The sequence below is a fragment of the Marmota flaviventris genome, chromosome 1 (assembly GCF_047511675.1).
Source record: "Marmota flaviventris isolate mMarFla1 chromosome 1, mMarFla1.hap1, whole genome shotgun sequence".
Taxonomy (NCBI): Eukaryota; Metazoa; Chordata; class Mammalia; order Rodentia; family Sciuridae; genus Marmota; species Marmota flaviventris.
The window spans coordinates 105,902,018-105,923,930 of NC_092498.1; the positions used below are offsets into that span (position 1 = coordinate 105,902,018).

General features: G+C 36.5%; 1 pseudogene; it reads left to right on the plus strand.

Annotated features, from left to right (window-relative positions):
- The first annotated feature begins 19,457 nt into the window (after positions 1-19,457).
- Positions 19,458-21,242, plus strand: LOC114095210 (heat shock cognate 71 kDa protein-like; annotated as a pseudogene).
- The last annotated feature ends 671 nt before the right edge of the window (positions 21,243-21,913 follow it).

Here is a 21,913-nt window from a genome sequence, read left to right on the forward strand (position 1 = left end):
AAAAAGAAAATATTATGATAGACAGAAATACAGAAGATTGTTAGAAATTATGTTGAAAATCTGGATTCCAATAAAATAGAAAATATCAAAGGCATTGACAAATTTCTATAGTCATATAATTTGCCCAAACTGAATCAGGATGATACAAGTTAAACAGATCAATTTCAAGCAATGAAATAGAAGACACCATCAGAAACCTTCCAATAAAGAAAAGTCCAGGACCAGATGTATACATAGCTGAGTTCTACAAGACAATAAGGCAGAATTAATACCAATACTCCTCAAATTATTTCATGAAATAGAAAAGGAGGGAACACATCCAAACTCATTCTATGAAGCCTATATCACCCCTATTCCAGAACCAGCCAAAGACACATCAAAGAAAGAAAACTTCAAACAAATATCTCTAATGAACATACATGCAAAAATTCTCAATAAAATTCTTGCAAATCGAATAAAAAACCATATCAAAAAGATAGTACACCATGATCAACGGGGGTTCATCCCAGGGATGCAAGTTTGGTTCAATATATGGAAATCAATAAATATAATTTATCACATTAATAGACTTAAAGATAAGTCTCCATAGATGCAGAAAAAGCATTCAACAAAATACAGCACCTCCTCCTATTCAAAACACTAGAAAAACTAGGAATAACAGGCACATATCTCAACATTATAAAAGCTATCTATGCTAAGCCCCAGGCCAACATCATTCTAAATGGAGAAAAATTGAATATATTCTCTCTAAAAACTGGAACAAGATGGGATGCCTTTTTTCACCATTTCTATATAACATGTTCTTAAAACTCTAGCCAGAGCAATTAGACAGAGGAAAGAAATTAAAGAGATACAAATAGGAAAAGAAGAATTCAAACTATCACTATTTGCTGACAATATGATTCTATATGTAGAAGTTCCAAAAAATTCCACCAGAAAACTTCTGGAACCCATAAATCAAAGGCATTTCTGTACATCAGTGACAAATCCTCTGAAAAAGAAACTAGGAAAACTACCCCATTTACAATAGCCTCAAAAGAAAAACAAAAACAAAACAAACCTTAAGAATCAACTTAATGAAAGAGGAAAAAGACCTCTACAATAAAAACTACAAAATTCTAAAGAAAGAAATTTTAAAAATCCTTAGAAGATGGAAAGATCTCCCTTGTTCTTGGATAGGAAGAATTAATATTATCAAAATGACCATACTATGAACAGATTTAATGCAAATCCAATCAATATCTCAATGACATTCCTCATAGAAATAGAAAAAGCAGTCATGAAATTCATCTGAAAAAATAAGAGACCCAGGATATATAAAGCAATCCTTAACAATAAGCAGGTGGCATCACTATACCAGAACTTAAACTATACTACAGAGCAATAGCAACAAAAACAGCATGGTATTGGCACCAAAATAGACTTATAGACCAAGGGTAAAGAATAGAGGACAAAGAGACAAACCCAAAAAATACACTTATCTCATATTAGACAAAGGTGTCAAAAACATATATTGGAGAAAACATAGCCTCTTAAACAAATGGTGCTGGGAAAACTGGAAATCCATATGCAGCAAAATGGAATTAAGCCCCTATCTCTCACCATGCACAAAACTCAACTAAAAGTGGATCAAGGATGTAGGAATTAAATAAGAGACCTTGGACCTAATAGAAAAACTAGTAGGCCCAAATCTTCATGTCAGATTAGGCCCTGACTTTTTTTAAATAATTCTCCTATGGTACAAGAAATAAAATCAAGAATCAATAATTGGGATGTATTAATACCAAAAAGGCTTCTTCTCAGCAATAGATACAATCAATGAGGTGAACAGAGATCCTACAGAATGGGAACACATTTTTCCACACACACATCAGATAGATAACTACTCTAGGATATATAAAAAACTAAAAATATTAACACCAGAAAATACCCCCAAATAATCCAATCAACAAATTGGCCAAGGAACTGAACAGACACTTCTCAGAAGAGCATATACAATCAATTAACAATTATATTAAAAAATGTTCAACATGTCTAGCAATTAGAGAAATGCAAATCAAAACTATTCTAAGATATCATGTCCCTCTGGTCATAATGGCAGCTATTATGAAGACAAACAACAATAATTGTTGGAGAGGATGTTGGGAAAAGGCACACTCATACATTGCTGGTGGGACTACAAATTGGAGCAGCCAATCTGGAAAGCAGTATGGAGATTCCTTGGAAAACTGGAATGGAACCACCATTTGACCCAGCTATCCCTCTCCTCCATCTATACCCAAAGTACTTAAAAACATCATATTACAGGGACACAGCCACATCAATGTTTATAAGAGCATATTTCACAATAGCTAAACTGTGGAACCAACACAGATGCCCTTCAGTAGATGAATGGATTAAAAAAAGTGGCATTTATACACAATGGCATATTACTCAGCATTAAAAGAGAATAAAATCATGGCATTTGCAGGTAAATGGATGGAGTTGGAGAAGATAATGCTAAGTGATGTTAGCCAATTCCAAAAAAACAAAGGCAAAGTATATTCTTTGATATGAGGATGCTGACTCATAGTGGCGATGGGGGTGGGGTGGAGCATGGTAGGAATGGAAGAACTTTAGATAGGGCAAAGGGACTGGTAGGGAAGGGAGGGGAAATGGGAGTAAGAATGACAGTGGAATGAGATGGACATCATTACCCTTAGTGCATGTATGAAGACATGAATGGTGTGACTCTACTTTGTGTACAACCAGAGACATGAAAAATTGTGCTCTATACATGTACTATGAATTGAAATTCATTCTGCTGTCATGTATAACAAATTAGTATACATAAACCAATTTAAAAAATAAAATAAATTAGTACACATATCGAGTTCTTACACAAAGGAATTTAATTTCATCTTAATAATAAAAAAAAAGTAATCCACCGTATTGACTTAATTGATGTAAAATGTACATACATATGTTATTGCACTAATAGATCAAAGTAAAACATTTTATAAAATTTGGTAAGTATTCACATAAAAAATTATTTACAACATAAGAAGATAATAGTCTTAATCTGATTAAACTCATATAATTTATTTATTGCAAACATTCTAGATGGCAGAACATTGAATTCCACCTCAAATTGCAGAGTTCATATAAATAAGTAATATGTATTAATATTTGGAGATAAAATTAAAATTCATATTATTCACATATGATATATTGATAAATTTAATCTTTAAATAATTAATGGCAATTAAAATAAAAGTCCCTATATTTAAATACACAACACGAAATCTATTAGAATGGCATAGCTATCACGGAATATGAGTTTTTTAAGGGAATTGGAACACTTTGTTCTTGCCTTAGTTTCTCTTACTCCCTTAAGTTGTTTATTACCCTTTGCAAATTTGCCCTTAGCAAATTTCCTTGTGATGGTCCTGATGACCTGGGGTGGCTGTGATATGGCTTTAGTGTTGACCCAGTGACAGGAAGGGTCACAACAACCTGTTCATGAGAGATAGTTGTGATGTGGTCTTGAAATAATAGTTCCCTTAAGAGATTGTAATTAACTATGGCTGGGGTAGATTTGACATGCTAGTTTTTATTTTTCTGATGCTTCCCAGCTTTGATAAAGGTCTTGTTGCTCCCAATCCTGTGATCTGTGGACTATTTGACATAGGAGTCTGATGTCCTCCCTGTAAGTTACTGCCTTCATTGTCCTCTCCCACCCACTTGCTCATGAATATTTACTAAACACTATGAAATATAATTAATAAAGTCTTTTATTAAATGGAAGGTAAATCATATTCATGATCAGGAGGACTCAACATTAATTAATGAATACATTTGACACAACCACAATAATTGTCCATCCACTTATTGCTTTATATGTGTTAATGGGTATGTCTATAAGAGAAAGAGAAGAGTGAAGACAGAGCATATGTCCATTATAGGTTCTATAATTTACATAGAATTAAAAAGAGACAGAACTGCCTGAACATTTTTAAGAACAATATGGCAAGGCATAATCTACAAAATATTAAGAACTATTACAAATCTATATGTTAATGGGAGGGAAATGGACCAATGGAACAGAACAGAACTATGAAGTCAGATTCACACTGATATGAAGATCAGATTTATGACAAAATTTGAAATACAAATTTAAGACTAGGGAAATACATATATGCATTATTTTTGGTGCTGGGTCTATTATCTACCAATAACAAAGAAAGAAAAGTATAAAAATTACCATTACTCTCAGTTCATACAACATGCAAGTATTAATTACTGTTGGAAAATAAGTCTAACATTAAAAGGCAAACCATCAGGGATTACATGACCTTGGCATAGGAAAAGATTTGTTAAACAGCATACAGAACAACCCACTAACCATAAAGATAATGATTGTTATATACCCAAATGTGAAACTTCTGCACATTAAAAGACACTACTGGCAATGTGACCAAGACAGAAGCAGTAGATATCTTCTCTTTTCAATTCTATGTAAAATACACACATATATATATACGTATATGTATATATACATATACATATGCGTATATATATATATGTATGTTGATAGACTTATATTTGGAATTATATCAATAAATCTTACAAAAATAACCACAAAATTAAAATGTGAGATAGGAATGTTTAGGTGTATATGTGTATACACATCGACTCATGGAAAGGAATGTGTTTAAGAGCACTGGTAAAAACTGTCATGATCTAGAAAATGTCATGATCATTACTGGTAGAAAACATAAATTTATATCATAAAGAATTTATCAAGTGGATTATTATATATACAATGAAAATGAATAAATTATAACTTCAAGAAAGCTAAATATAAAAATTACAAACATGATGTTGAGTGGAAATAGTGATACATCAAGAACTTCATATAGTCATTCCCCTTTGTGTTCAGTTCCAAAGAGTGAAAACATATATGATAAGACATCAGGATAAAGGTATTTTGGGGAAAGGGAGGAGGGGATGCAGCTGTGGAAGAGGTATAAGAAGAACTTTGGAATTATGGACAATCTGAGTTTTTTGGGGGGGCGGAGTTCGTTTTCTGTTATTATCCTTTAGGAAATCACACATATGAATAGCTTTTGCTGAAAGTTAGGTTACCTGGTAGGAGACCTTGGTACAGGTGATTTATTGAGGCAGTGCTCTTGAAGTAAAGTAGGAGAAAGGACAGGAAAAGACACTGGGAAGGATGTCATCTTACATTAACTTTAGCCTTAACTTCATTCATTCATGCAAGGATTCTGGAACATCACTTTTATCCTTGTCAGATTTTAGACAAGGGGGAAGAAACCTACCCCGCACACACCATCTTCTGTGAGCTGGACTGAGGACTATAATCTCTCCTCTGAGTTAACTCCAAGGCACTTTTTCAGAGAAGGGCCAACAGCTAGGGCAGCTATTAGCATGCAGCACTTGGAGTGGTGGAGGATGGACACACTTGGTGACAAAGGATGGGACACCAAATCATCTCTTATGGACATGAATCCTACCATAGAGGAACCCACATATTTATATGTTTTCAGTCTTAAAACCATGGGTTAAGGTAATACATCTGATAGTGTACTCTGAGCACTATCCATAGAGCAAGAATTTGTTTATCAGGTTCACTATGACTACTTTTTAATACGTATCTTCTTTCCAGTCTCCTGACCCTCTAAGGATTTGTTTCTTTTTGAATACCTTTTTCATCTATAATTCATTGCCAAGAACTCTCTACCCCATAGTAATCACGTGCAAGCCTTCTTGTGTTTTTCATACATTTCACAATCTCTGATATACATTGACTATGAAAGTCTTTCCTTGGCCATGGTTTTTCTTATCCTTTTTAAAAATTTTTAGTTGTAGATGGATACAATGACTTTATTTTATTTATTTATTTTTTATGTGGTGCTGGGGATGGAACCCAGTGCCTCACACATGGTAGGCAAGTGTTCCACCACTGATCTAAAACCCCAGCCCAGCCATTGTTTTCTTAATGGCTTTGCAGGAACTTTTCTTTCAACTTTAACCATCCCTGACTACTAATGTGATGTATGCATCATCTATAGGAAAGTTAAAAGTTAGAGAGGGCAGGGAGAAATTAAGGTCTGGTTAGTATGGTGGGACATGAGACTAAAGAGAGAAAGTAGGATCATACTACTGAGCTTTATAATTGTGTATTGCATCTTATTAGACCCTGGAAATACAGAGGAAAATGATTTCCTTTTAGAAAGATGTTGGGATGGTATATTGTTTCAGATTTATATTTAATAATCAATGGCCATATTAAATGAAGTAGTTATTTTCTATCTGTGATTGAGATGTATGCCTCCCTAAATAAGGTGGAGGATAAATCTAATGGTGGGATGGATAAGAGAATATGAAGAATTGATGAACTTTATATTGCAGCAATGTGAGTAGACAATGATGAAGATCAGATATGGGAGGGTTGCACAATGACTGATGGAAGGGTGGCATGTTACAGGAAACTTAAGCATAAAAATTCAAGGACTTTATCATGAACTCAGGGTAGAAAGTGGGAAAAGAGGTCAAGAATAACTGGCTTACTCTGAAGTTTCTCTTCAGTGTACTTTTGGTAATGTGAAATACCAAAACATGGAAAGTAGGTAGAAAAGAAAATTTGCTGAGGAGACACATGATTTAGATTTTTTGACTAGAATTTGAAAACAATTTGGCAAATCTAGAAATTATAAAATTCAGCTGAAGGAAATGTACCAATCACATTTTTAACATAGTTCAGAAATTACCTGTTTTTTAAAAATTGATTTAATAACAAAAATATTGACCTCTGTGAAATTTTTAACATCCATAAATATACTAATATCCCTGATAACGTTTATTTTCTATTAACTAGCCAGTTTTGATTTTCCATTTTGCAATCTTGTGCAATAATTTTAATTATTATTGCAGAATAAGAAAAATGGCACTTGAGGAAAGTGTGTGACTATGTCAAGTTGATAGAACTGGAATTCTATAATTTTTACCAGTTCCTGGTATAATACTCTCTCTTCCATTTTACTATTTCCTTTGCTGCATTTCCTTCTGCCTTTGTAGGACCACTTTTTCTAATTAAAAGTTCATTTTAACTGTAATTACTCATCTGCTCTAGCATCATCTTCATATTTGTTTAATTTATTTGTCATCCTTAATAAAGACCATGAAAAAATAAATTGGTGACTCACTTATAATTTCTAAAATCTTGGAATGTCTGAGCTCAAATTAATCATAGATATTATGACACATTATTGATGAAGAAATAGATTCTCAAAGAATTATTCAAGTCTGAAATCCATGTTCCCACTGCACTCTGAGAGCTATTAAATTATTCTCTAATGTTAAGGCCAAGAATATTATCATGCATATCTTAATTATGTCTGTCAAATAGAACTCAGCAAACACATGTCAACATAGTGACACCCAAACATCCATCTATAATGCATCCTTAATATGGTAACATTAAAATAGAATAACAAAATTCAATAATATGGAGTGTTTATCACAGGACAATATAATCTCTTCAATATATCATCCAGTAAATCTTTTTAATCAGAATTCACATAGAAACACCAAAGCAATGCAGTCCTTAATCCCACTTCCAAGAAGCCCTCAGTGACCAACCTATCTTATATAATACAATTAATAATTAAAGTTAGAAAATGCAAACAATACACAGATACACAAAATTGCAAGGGAAGTTTTTTTTTTTCTCTACATCATCCATAAAACATCTGACAATAGACATTTTATTCATTCATATGTTCATAACCATATTTATATAAACAGGCATTTGCTAATATTTTATCATACTATGAACACAGTGGGTGTATGTATATTTCTCAATGTCAGATTCCAGAAAATGCACACCTAACAGATATACCATATTTTTGTTTACAGGGAGCAATAACTCTTGCTTTGAACAAAAGTTACTTTGAGTGACTACTACCTGCTAATTCTTTGGATTAATGTACTTCCAAACTGGGGCTTGAACTCATTCCATTTATTTCCAGGCTCCTATTTTCTTTAGGAAAAATGATAGATCTGTCTATGTACACGCACATGCGTGTACTCTGATCCTGATGCTTAGTAAACACTCTACCACTAAGCTATACTTCAATCCTAAGATAGCCATTGTTTGTTTTCGTTTTGTTTTGTTTTGTGGTGCTGGGGATCAAACTCAGGGCCTTATGCATGCGAGGCAAGCACTCTGCCAACAGAGCTATCTATATCCCCAGCCCAGGATAGACATTTCTAATTAATCGATTTCTAACATTCAAAACTTTTCAGGAAAAAAAAAATACTCGTGTTTTTCTTATAAAACTTGTTTCATCCTAAGATTCAAACCTCCAGATTTAAGTGATTTGAACACATTACCAATAAATAATGTGATACCATAGTTTTTTCAAAAACAAAAAGTATTATCACCACAAAAATCAGCCTAAAGTTGCCATGTTTTAGCTTGTATTAGAATTTCTTCTCTTTAATCATATATAATTTTGCATTCCACATTTATACGTAATTATATATTCCCAGAAATTTTTCCTAGTGTCAGTCTTCACTCTACTCATGCAAAGATTGCGTTAGGCAGAAGCATTCTAAACATTGCCTTTGAACATTAATATTGGTACAGATTTTCATAGTTTAGATAATCTCTTATGAGTAGCTGTGTACATCCGTGAAGGCATCACTGATTGTTTAAGACAAATACTTTGAAGTAGGATTACGGAGTCAAGAATGTGTATACCAATGTTAAGACACATCAGAGACTTTGATGTAGGGGTATAGACATTACTTATGTTTTTTCTTGTTGAACAAGTTTCTATCTATGAATAATGCACAAACCACTTCTTGCCAAGTAGAAAAAGAATAATGCCACAGGGAAATGAAATACATGGTTAGACTGGAAAGAGGAGGCTTTTGAGATGTGTTAGTGGGAGAAAATGTTTAAAATAAAAAAAAAAATTAAAAATACTAAAAATAACCAAAAGCTCATGATGATCTCACACAGAATTTTACTCCAGAGCAAATGACAAATAAAAGAGAAGCTGGGCATGCACAATATTGCTATGAGTAAAAATGTTAAAAATAGTTTATGGTATTAGGTAAAATGGAGTAGTGAATATACTTGATTTTCAGTATGTGCCATGGATTTAATGTTTGTGTTTTCCCTAAATTCACTTGTTGAAATCCTACCCCAAAGCGATGGTATGTGGATATAGGGCCTTTGGGAGGTGATGAGGTTGTGGTGATGCCATCATGGGGGTGGAATGGTGGATCTCTTTCTCACCATCCACACACTTCCATGTGAGGACACACCAAGTAAGAGGCCATGTACAAGCCCAGAAGAGAGCCCTCTTCAAAAACAGAACCATGCTGGCACCTTGATCTTGGACTTCCAGTCTCCACAATTATGAGAAATAGATGGTTGTTGTTTCAGTCACCCGTTGTAGTGATCTGTTTTGGCAGCCCAAGCTGAATAAAGCAGTACCCAAGTGGAGAGCTGGGAATAAAGCTTATTTATCCTGGGGAAGGTTCATGGGAAAGAAGATAGTTTTCTCAATTGTACAGAATGTTCCTGTGAATCTTTGATGTAAAAGTCAGACCCAGATTCGAAGTAACAAGAGATACTCCAGGTGAAAGATTGCAGTAAACTGATAGAGTGAGCCCAACTCATTCCATCAGCATGGTCCCAGGACTTATTCAATGTTCCTTAGAAAACCCTGCAGAGGGAATACAAGTTGAAGCTGCAAGATGGACTGTCAGGTCCCGAGACTACAAAACATGGTAAGATTGTTTACCCCACAGGTCTTGCTAGGAGTGGATATTTTCTATGAGATTTGAACAGTTGGCTGAATAGAACATGAAAGTGAAGATTTGATTCCAAAAATTTGAAGCCAGAAAGGAAAGAAAGATAAAATAGAGTAGACAAATAGCAGTGAATGATAACATCATAGCAGGATTGCTGTCCAGATGATTTGTCCATCCATTAGCATGGTGCTGGCTTCTAGAATGTTCTTCCCAATCTTTTCTGGGCAGAACAATACAATGCATAGCACTATCCTGGTTGGAATTTTGCTCTCACCTCTTCTCATAATGTTTTCCCAAACTAATGGTCCCAACCTTATTTCAGTTAGGGCAGTATACCAATCAATTTTCATTAAATATGATAAAAAATATTTAAGAAAGAAAGATTTTAGCTCACAGTTACAGAGGTTTCAGTCCATGGTCTTTGGTAGAGCTGTTTTGGGACTGTGGTGGCACAGAACATCATGGTGGGAGTGCATGACAAAGGAAGACTGTTCATTTCATGGAATCCAGGAAGAAAAGTGAGAAGAGGGAGTTGGGATCCCAATACCTACCATGGGCACATCCCTGATGACCCACTTCCTTATACCAGGCCCTGCTTCTTCTTCTTCTCTCTCTCTCTTTTTTTTTAATGAACAGAATGTCTTTATTTGTTTATTTTTATGTGGTGCCTAGGATTGAAACCAGTGCCTCATACATACTAGGCAAGCACTCTGCCACTGAGCTATAGCCCCAAACCTAGGCCTCGCTTCTAAAAATTCTGTTACCTCCCCCAATAGTGCCATGGGCTGGGACCGAGCATTTAATACATGGTGCTTTTAGGGACATTTCAAATCCAAACTATAGGAGGTGGATTAAGCAACAGATACTAACTGCTCATAGTTTTGAAGACTAGGAAATCCAAGCTCAATCTACTGGTAGATCTAGTGTTGGCTGAGGACCCGCCCAGCTATCTCCTCAAATGGAAGATATAGAGAAAATGAGCTCTGTGTCTGTGTCTCTTCTTCAAAGAGCACTGACCCCATCCCCGAGAGCTCCACTCATGATATGGGCACCTCTGGATGGCTCCACTTCCTAATATCATCACCATGAGGTCAGGATTTCAACAAATGAATTTATAATAGTATAGGGGCACCACAAATATTCTATCCACAGCACAGCCTTTGCCCAATATTACCATTATTTACTTAAGTTATGTTTGCAAAGAAAAGCACTGTGTTTCTTCATGAAGAGATATCATAAATACATATGAACAGCAAGAGAAATAGTTCTGGAGGGGTTTCTGTACTGCTGCTGTGTGCATGAGCAAGGGCTGTAAGGGAGTTCTCCTAGGCCTTCCCTTTTGTGCAGGTGAGAATCTGGCCTTCTGTGTTCTGCGGCTCTGAAGCAAGATGATGTGGACTTTGGATAGGCTTCCTTCTTCTTAACCTCTTTGACCTCAATCTTCCCATTTAAGGCTGAGGAGACATCAAGAGCTCTAAAATATCTTGCACCAAAAAAAAAAAAAAAAAACGGGGGCGGGTGCCACAGTCTGGCTGGGCACAAATGCCGCAGTCTGGCTGGGCACAAAATCACGAGCCACCACACAGCTTGTAGATTCAAATAGCAACTCTTTATTCCCGAACTCACACCAGCCGTCTACAATCACGTTCTGGGGAAATCCACGTTCTCTGCCCAAATCCACGTTCTCTCCCAAATCCACCTTCTCTGCCCAAATCCACATTCTCTGCCCAAATTCACCTCCACTGGGCTTCTATCTCCAAAATATACTGTCTGAATCCCGTGAGAACTCAAGGGGAACTCAGGCAGCAGGATACGCCCTATTCCCAGGAGGAATAATCTTAAACCTTAAACCTGGAACCTAAACTGGGAACGCCCTAAACACGATTATCTTAAAACCGGGAACACCCTAATCTGCCTTGGTCCTTGAGCAAGGTCACCTACATTCAATGTCATTGCAACATGTCAGCAACATGGGGTACGCTGGCAAGGAAATTGTCATACCTACTTGGCTAATGGCTCCCAGCAGGCGGGGGGGAGAAGAAGCCAAGAAACAAGCAACCCTCTACTGTTTTAAAACTATTACATGATTCTTTAAAAGGATAATGCAGCCAGGAATTAAGTTGTGGAAATAATAGATGTGAAAAACTTTAACAAAATAAGAAGCAGAGGTGCCACAAAAATACGTTCCTAGAACAGTTTTTTTTTTTTTTTCCATTAAAATGAAATTTTCCACGGCTTGGTATTTTAATCAAAATTACACTGGGGAACTGAAATGAAACCATCAGACTGTAGTCAGTTTATTTATCTAACCAGAGGACCTTGCCAGTTTCCAAGCAATTTTGTTTCATTTTCGCATCTTGCTGTGTCATGTCACACATCAGAGGTGCAATTGAAAATGAAATTATCTGTAACCATGTCACCTTAATAGTATTTATTTAAAATGCTTATGTTCTTCTCTGGCACTTTATTAATTCTAAGAACACAGTATGGTAATTTTAACTAAGGGCTCTGCATAAAATTAAATTTTAAGATATGTTGATGATTTTGTCAACAAGTAATAGGATTTGTGTGAGTAGCACCCATAGACATGTTTGCACCTGGGAGAAAAAGTATTCTGAAAAAAAAGCATTGCTTAATTTCTTTTGCTCTATCAAGAAAGAAAACTGACCACAGGGGCCAGAATGGACATACCCATTTATCCCCATGAAATGAAATCCAAAGGGTCCATTTAATAGTTAAGAAACTGACAGCTGGGGCCCTCAAGAGTGAATGATCTCATGCTGGGATGCTAACAACATTCATTTTATTAAACCATTGCTTTGAGCAAAATGTTTACATCTATGGATGAGGAACATGAAGTCACCTCTTCTGTTTTTTAATCAGACATAGCTCTTCCTCATCACTGAGTCATTTTTATTTTAATCAACAAAGATCTCCCTCACCACTGCTCCTCAGCTGGTGAGAAGGCTGCTGTTTCTCAGCATGGCTGTGGGAAGGGGCACACTGTTGATGAAAACTCTCTTTGTTTGAAAACACTGAATCTGCAATTTCTAATCTGAATGCTCTGTGTTGTTCTCATGTCCACAAGTCTGTTCAAGGTGTGTGTATGTGTGTGTGTGTGTGTGTGTGTGTGTGTGTGTGTGTTGTGGTGTTTATCTGCAGTTTGAGTGTGTGTGTGTGTGTTGTGGTGTTTATCTGCAGTTTGAGTATGTGTGTATGTATGTCTGTGTGCGTCTGCATATCTCTGTGTGTTTATGTGTGTGCTTGTGGAGAGGGGAAAGAGGTGTGCAGATATATGTTTGTTTTAGAAATATTAATCCAATTGCTACATAGAGACTTGTCCAATGTTCATTTTAGTTATTGCCTTCATCAGTTCATATCTATAGAATTTTGCTTTCACCAAATGGCCTCAATAAGAATCTCCCTATTTTTATTAATTTTCCTTCTGTGTATTTGCACTGGTAGGCTTTCTAATGTGAGATTTCTGAACTCAAGTTTATGTACATCTTCTGTGCCTGTTTGCTTCTAGGAAAGATGTTTCTGTCGTGATTGTAATATGGACAGAAAAGGGATTCCCATGTGCCTGGACTTCAACTCTGAGGCCCTGCTGTGTGTATCCCATTACCCAGCTACCTGGCATAGGGCAGGTGCAGGCTGATCCCACCTAATCATCCCACCCCCTAGACTTGTATGAGTTACAATGTTCTCCTCCTGTTTCTTTGTTATTTGAAAAATGTGGGATGCCTTTGGATGTAAGAGACTCTGAAGCACCTGCTGGGGTAAGAACATTAAACACGCGTTGGACTGCAGGAAACCCTCATGCACCACATCTAAAACCTCTGATGTCCAGAAAAGTCTCATGTAACAAAACCAGAAATGGTGGTAGCCATAAGAAAGACATTACTGTTTATTTTAATTTTTTAAAAGACCCATATTTCATATCATAATACGTTATAGACACAGATTTAACAGAGAGAGAAAGGGAGGAGGGAGGGAATGGGAAAAAATTAAAACAGATGTGGATTTTAGGATAGCAAAATAATCTTGATTATAATAATTGGAAAAGGTAGTAAAGAAATAAAAACTAATTCCTGCTTAAATTTTAAGTGTGGAAATTCTAGTAAAGAAAATTGGAAACAGAACACAAGAGTTAAGGCCCCCATATCCTGTTGCTAACACCTTATGAAATGTCCCCCATCTGAGTGTGAATGAATTCAGTGACTCTTTTGTCTTGAATAAAACACAATAGAAGTAATGAAAAGCCCCTGGTATGAGTAGGCTAAAAGGAAATTCATGGTTCTCTTCTGGAAGACCTCTCCTTCGAGAGAAACCAGTAGTTGGTCATGTTAGGGGCTGCTCTGGGGAGGACCATGTGGAAAGGAAGTTGAACAGCTGTAGGCCAGCAACCATGGAGGAACAAAATCCTGTCAAAAATCACTTCAGTGAGCTCAGAAGATCTTCCCCCATTTGAATTTCCAGATGAGACTCCAGTATCTGTTGATTCCTCTAGAGATTGCTGCCTTGTGAGTGACCTTGAAATGGAGGCACCCAGCTAATATATTCCTGGGTTCCAGATCCACAGAAACTATGTATAATTTATATATATGTATATATATAAATAAAATTATATACTAATGATTTTCTAGGAAACTCCATCTAGAGTTTGTCCCTCCTTGGTTTAATTCTGCTCACCAAAGTGCAAACTGGGTCTGCTCACACTTCACCTTTTGGGCAAGGATGTTCTCTGTATGATGCATACAGCATGCTAATATTGGATTGGGTTTATGATTTCAAATGTCAGGGTCAAGGCTTTGCAGATAAAGGGTCTATTCCTAGTCCTGAGATGCTGTGCAGCCACATGGTCAAGTAGGATTTTCAGCTACAAAGTGTCAGATTTGCTTGGTATCCATGGAGGACTTTGAAAGGATTAATGAGGATAATGTTAAGTCTCACTACATGATTCAGAAGAAAAATGCAGCATGACAAATATTCTTATGTTCAAAGGTAACCTATTTTTTCTTAAAATATTTTTGGGTTACCACAGGGACATAAACCTTTGAATAAAGTGTTTTTTGATCTATTTTTTTAACTGTAATGAGACTGGTGACAAGCTAACAAAAATTCAGGGTACATAGTATTTTCATCATGATGGACTGGATGGAGCCTCAACCAATACTCAGCCATTGTCACCCCAAAGCCATGTGCATTTCTGTTCTCTGCAGGGATCCAATATCAGATCTACCTCCAATTGACAACATGATTTAGGGTCAGTCTTTTAAAAACTTGAGTCTCAGTTTCCTCATCTTTAAAGTTGTATAATCATACTTACCACAAAATCATCACAGGGTTTTGTTTGTTAGTGATTCTCCACACCTTGCATTTGAGCATCTAACTATTCCATGGGCAGATGAAAGTAACATTGTGCATTGTGAAGGTTTGGGAGCCTAGTAAGAACTACATAACTGTTTTATCCATTCTTCTAGTATTATTATTTCCTTGTAGGTCCAAATTCATGCAAGTATATCTCTTGATGTCAATTCAAGAAGCCTCATCAATGACATCATTTGGCAGAGAACCTGTCTGTTTAGGCAGATGTCTCATGTGAAGACCTTGAAAGTGCTAAGCATGATGGATGGATGTATTTTCCATCCTTGCCATGATTTTATTAATAAGCATATTTTCAAATACTTGTTTGATATATTCTTTGTTACTACTCTTTCTGCTTCTTCAAATCATGAGTTGAAGGACAGTAGCACATTGACAGCTACTAAGAGGACATAAATAAGTTATAATGCTTGTCATTGTAGCCACCTGGAACTTAAACTTTGTTCAGTCTCTAGAAATTCAGCCTGGCAATAGGTTATAAGTATTATTTTGTGACTTTATTATCAAATGACAACTTTTTTAAAAACAGCAGTTTAAGATGCATTTGGGAGTTGAAGATTTTGAGCATTGAGTACAGAAAGCCATTCCTACATGCAGATAAGTTAGTATTGAAGTGCTGTTCTTTAACTAATTTTCCCAATATCTCAAACTTAGAAACTTTATAAGAATGCAAATTTGTTAAGAAAATGGCATTCCCTTTTCAAATTTGTTGTGGAATTTTCAATGAAAAGACTTGGAGAAGCTAAAACATATGTGGAAGATCACAGGTGAGAAATTTTATACTCAGCCATTGTCACCCCAAAGCCATGTGCATTTCTGTTCTTTGCAGGGATAAAATGGTTTTCATTTCTCAGACAAGATTGCTACATGGAACCTCATCACTAAGTGATGTATAACATTGGAAATAAATATTGGAACCGGTGGGTTGTTCCTGAGATCACCAAGTATTAGTATGTCATCTTCCTGTTATGTGTGCTAGAATGGCCTCTAAATATTCATATCTTCCTGGTGTCCACCAGGAGTGATCCCTAAATTCCCAGACTTTATGAAATTTTTAAACATAAACACAAGAATGTAAATTAGCTTAGAAGACAGGAAGAAAGAAGAAAGGGAGATAGGAACAGATTCATGTGTGCTCTTAAAAATTTCAAGCCTCTGGCATTTCATAAATATTAAAAATCATCTTTCTAAACATCGTGTCAGCACTTGCCTCTTTTCAACAATATCTCTGGCCAGTGCAAGTGCTGTGTCTTATTCTTCCAGTTTCTGTTGAGATACCCATCTCTGATAGGGAACATACTCCCTCTGGAGGTGTAGAGTGAGCAGTTTGAAATTTCCTCCATATTCTTATCATTTATAAATTGTCTTAGAAACAATTTGCTGAGTATTTGCTTTTGGCCCTGAAATTAGTTCTTGCAAAGGAATGCAAAGGTGAATATGGATTAGTCTTAGGATTCATTTGTTTACCTTGTGACTAGGGACCCATGTGATAAAAGACCTTCTTCAACACAGCTGGATGGAAATAGTTAGGGCACCTCATTCAGGATAAGTCAATCAGCATTTCTTCTCCTATTGAATGGAGGTGAGTTCCAGGATGCCTTATCATTCTCTTGGGGGTCCCTGAAAGGAGTTCTCATGTAATATTTGACATGGGTAGTTGTATTAGAGGCAGTGAAAGGTTACCTGAGAAAACCAGGCTTCCAAAAATAGAAACAAAAAATCAGATTCCTATAGAGAAACAACAGTGAATGGTCAGTGAATGGCACCAAAGAGAGACCAAGTGGACAGTCATTTGTTCTTTTATCTTGAGATGTTTCCTTCCCAGGTATTCAGATCTGCTTTTCAAGAAATCTTCCTCCTTTATGTTTTAGAGATACTCTTATTTTTTTTTTCCTTTGAAAATCCTCCCATAATTACTTTGGCTGATGTGAGAGTGCTCTCTGCATACAACTCAATGAATCCTACAAGCCTCTTGGTTATTGAGATAACTCCTGGCGTAAGCTCTGTTGATATTAAAAAGGTATGTCTATGGGCACAATGTCAGTGAAGGAAAAGCAAAGAGCCCTAATTTTCTTAGGTCCTTCTTTTCCATTGTTGTGTCCCTTTTGCACGTGCTTTGTTTAACATCTCTAATCTGTATGGAGGGCAATGATCATAGATAAAGTTTATTTCCCATTCCAAATCAGTTACCATTTTGACCACCGTTTTGGCTGAAGGAAGTACATGCAGATACTTAGAAGAAGTTTTAAAAAGCAATCTATTAAATTGTCTCCAGGATCACCTAAAAGTTATAAAGTCAAGGTCAAGTGAAAAAATAAGCTACTCCATATCCTTGGATCATACACAATGGAGTTCCTCACTGGTATATTTACTTACATTCTACAAGAATGTTCTCTAGGTGACAAATTGTCTAATGGATCACCTTCATTTTTATTTCTGGAAATTTCTTATTCTTTTTGTATGCCTCACCTCATCCCCAATCTCAGCTTCCCAGCTGTTTTTCCCCCTTTCCAGCTTTCCTTATTCTAAATACATATCCTGTATCAATTCTTCTATACACTTTTATGGTAAAATTATTATTCCTGTCTCTCTACCACCTAGCATACCTGCCCCTTTGTGCTGCTGGGAGAGAAGAACTAAGGCATCATTAATGGGGTTTTCTCTGCAGCCTGATTCTCCCCTTTCCTTTCATTCGAGCTCCAGCTGCAAGCCTCTCCTCAGAAGATGCCCTCCCTTGAAGTTTGTACTTATCCTTTTCCCTTTGCTTGGAAGAAACTTCCTTCTCCACTTCTTTCTTTTATGGCTTACAAATCCTCATTCAACTTTGGTGATTGCAGACACTTGCACTGTATTTTATTGTATTGTAATTTATGTGAGAATTTTCCTTGTGTAATTCTGCATAACAAAAGGTTTTGTGTCCATAAGCTCCATGTACTATCTCTTACCTATCTGAAGCAACCTTTTGTATGAAATTTAAATTTAAATAACATGAATAATAAAGAATAAAGAATATTTACTAAAAAATACAAAAGTTATGAAGTGATTAATTAAATAGAAGAACAAATGACTACCTAGTTTCTATTCATTTTGAAACTGGAAATGAATACCGTACATAAGATAAATACGTAAGTACCAAAGAGGGTAAATTACAATGTGGGAATTTCTTCCATGTGGTTCTTTTATCTGTTCCTATTGGGACAGCACAATTCTAAACAAGTTATAATACTTATTTTTTAAATATCTAGTTTATTTTTTCCTCTGCATAATAACAGAAAACAATCTCTTTAAAGGTTTATGAGCATCTTGAATAAACTGCTTGCCCTTTGTGCTAATGACAGTTAATGAGTAGAATTATTAGAAACCATTGAGAAAACAGACATTGCAAAGTCAGATCCCATCAAGATCATGTGCAATGAAAGCTGAAGTTTAAATTCATATATCTTTATAAAGTTGGGGGGTAGAAGAAAGCTGTGGGAGCTGCTAGAAAAATCATGAAAAATTGAACAGGGTCACAGCACTCAACAAACCTTCTATTTTCCCTGCCAAAAGCTTTCTGGTGTCTCTTGTACATTTTCTATTCTAATAGAATGTAATTGTGTTGCAGGTCAGCAGTGACTGCTTGCGTTCATAATGTCCATTTATAATAAAAATGCTATAATTTGGATTCTAAAAACATTTGTGCTGCTGACATAGTTTAAAACTTTTCAGGTAATTAGAAAACTCTATCTCTAAAAAATGCAAAGTTAATACATTAACATTAGTGAGTATGTTTCAGAGTTATTTTTTTTCTTCATTTTTTTCTAACAACTGAAACCATAGCCCCAGGGAATGGTTATCATTTTAATATGAGCTAATTACCAGGTAACTTCCAGCCTTCAAACTCATTTTTTTATGGGACAGCAGGAAGATGGCATAGAGGATGGAAAGTGATAAGTAAAATCATATGTTTTCAACATATGGAATATTTTTGTTTCATTTGGTTCATTATTATTTTTAAAAAATGTATAGTCTAGTCTCATTGAAGGCTATGGCAGCTTTTGAGATTTGTGTGTTTTCTTCACATGCAGATTCTGGCCTGTACGTATGGAACCATGTCTAAGGGACTGGCAGTGGCACTACCTATCTTTGTGAGGGTGTCTTCCATCATGTAAAACTGGAGATAATTGCCAATGATTAGGAGAACTGAACGCCCAAGCTATGTCACCTTCACCAACACTGAACGATTGATCGATGATGCTACAAAGAATCAGGTTTGAATGAACCCCACCAACATGTTTTTTTTATGCCAATAGTCTGATAGGACGGAGATGTGATGATGTTGTCATCCAGTCTGATATGAAGCACTGGCCCTTTATGGTGGTGAATGATGCAAACAGGCCCAAAGTTCAAGTAGAATACAAGGGAGAGAGAGACAGTTTCTATCTAAGGGTGGTATCCTCTATGCTTCTGACAAACATGAAAACAATTGCAGAGGCCTGCCTTTCCAATTCTGTGGTCACAATGCCAGCTTACTTCAGTGACTCTCAGCATCAGGAAAACAATGATATTGGAACCATTGCTGGTCTCAATGTACTCAGGACAATCAATGAGCCAACTTCTGCTACTATTGCTTATGCTTCATACAAAAAGTTTGGAGCTGAAAGAAATTTGCTGATTTTTTATTTAGGAGTTAGCATGATTGATGTATCAATCGTCACTATTGAGGATGGAATCTTAGAGGTCAAATCCATAGCCAGAGAGACCCACTTAGGTGGAGAAGACTTTGACAACTGTATGGTCAATCATTTTGTTGCTGAGTTCAAGCACAAGCATAAGAAGGACATCAGTGAGAACAAAAGAGGGTTCTCTGTACTGCATGGAAAAGAGCTAAGCACACCCTCTCTTCCAGCATGTAGGCCAGCATTGAGACTGATTCTCTCTATGAAGGAATTGACTTCTATACCCTCATTACCTGTGCTTGATTTGAAGAGTTGAATGTGGACCTGTTCCGTGGTACCTCCATCCTGTAGAAAAAGCTCTTTGAGAGGCTGAACTAGACCAGTCACATATTCATGATATTTTATTGGTGGATGGTTCTACTCATATTCCCCAAATTCAGAAGTTTCTTCAGGACTTCTTCAATGGAAAATAACTGAATAAGGGTATCAACCCTGATGAGGCTGTTGCTTATAGTGTAGCTGTCCAGGCAGCCATTTTATCTAGAAATAAGTCTGAAAATGTTTAAGATTTGCTACTTTTGGATGTTACCCCTCTTTCCCTTGGTATTGAAACTGCTGGTGGAGTCATGACTGTCCTCATCAAGCACTTATACCATCATTCCTGCTAAGCAGACACAGACCTTCACAACCAACTGCCAACCAGCCTGGTGTGCTCATTCAAGTATATGAAGGTGAGCACACCATGACCAGGGGTAATAACCTGCTTGTCAACTTTGAGCTCTCAGACATACCTCCTGCGCTTAGTGGTGTTTGTCAGATTAAAGTCACTTTTGATATTGATGCCAAGGGCATCTTCAACATCTCTGCCATAGACAAGAGTACAGGAAGGAGAACAAGATAACCATCACCAATGACAAAGGCTATTTGAGCAAGGAAGGCATTAAGCACAGGGTCTAGGAAACTGAAAAGTACAAAGCTAAAGACGAAAATCAGGGAGACAAGATGTCATCCAAGAATTTGCAGGAATCCTATGCATTCAACATAAAAGCAATTGTTGAAGATGAGAAACTTCAGGGTAAGATAAATGATAAGGACAAACAGAAGATTCTTAACAAATGTAATGAAGTCATCAACTGACTGAATAAGAATCAAACTGCAGAGAAGGGAAAAAAAAAAAAAAAAAAACTTGCATGAAGGAAGAATTTGAATATCAGCCAAAAGAGCTGGAGAAAGTCTGCAACCCCATCTTTACCAAACTGTACTAGAATGGAGGAGGCATGCCCGGAGGAATGCCTGGGGGATTCCCTAGTGGGGAGCTCCTACCCCAGGGGTGCTTCCTCTGGGCCCACCATTGAAGTAGTTGATTAACCCAGCCCAAGGACAGATGTAGCATTGTTCCACATGGTAAGATGTGGAAGACCCAAATTTGTAGCAAATTCTGTGGCTGTTTTAAAATTGCTGCTACAGTAAATTATTGGACATTCTCAATACTTGAATATGGAACATGTACACAGGAAAAGGAAATAATATTGCACTTTATAAGCCCTGTATTATAAGTGGGAAATGCAAGTCTTAAATAAAAAACTGTATTTAAATTGGCATAAAAAATAAATAAATGATTCTAGTAAGGAAAACTAAAGATTTATATCAGTAGAGATTTAACACCTAGGATAAAAATGCTCTGATAGTCTTACATAAACTCACAATTGCATCTTATTCATGGTACCACTCATAAAATGTGTTAGATTCAAAATGAAGTCACCTGTGTCAAACTCTGACAAATGAAGCCAGGAGAGCACAGAAGGAAGGCTCTCACATGTAGTCTGCCTGATAACAGAAGCCACCTCAGGGGCAGCTGACCACTCACCCAAGAACACCTGCCCAACTCACCGCCTTGCAAGGCCCCTCCAAGAACATAGCCTGCTGTGCTCTAAGGCTAGGTTACCAGACAGCTGCAGCCACTCTCCAGTCAGGGCTTAGCAGTGCTCACATAAAGCCACAGTACCAAGGTGCTTTCTTTCAGAACATCTTGCATAGCT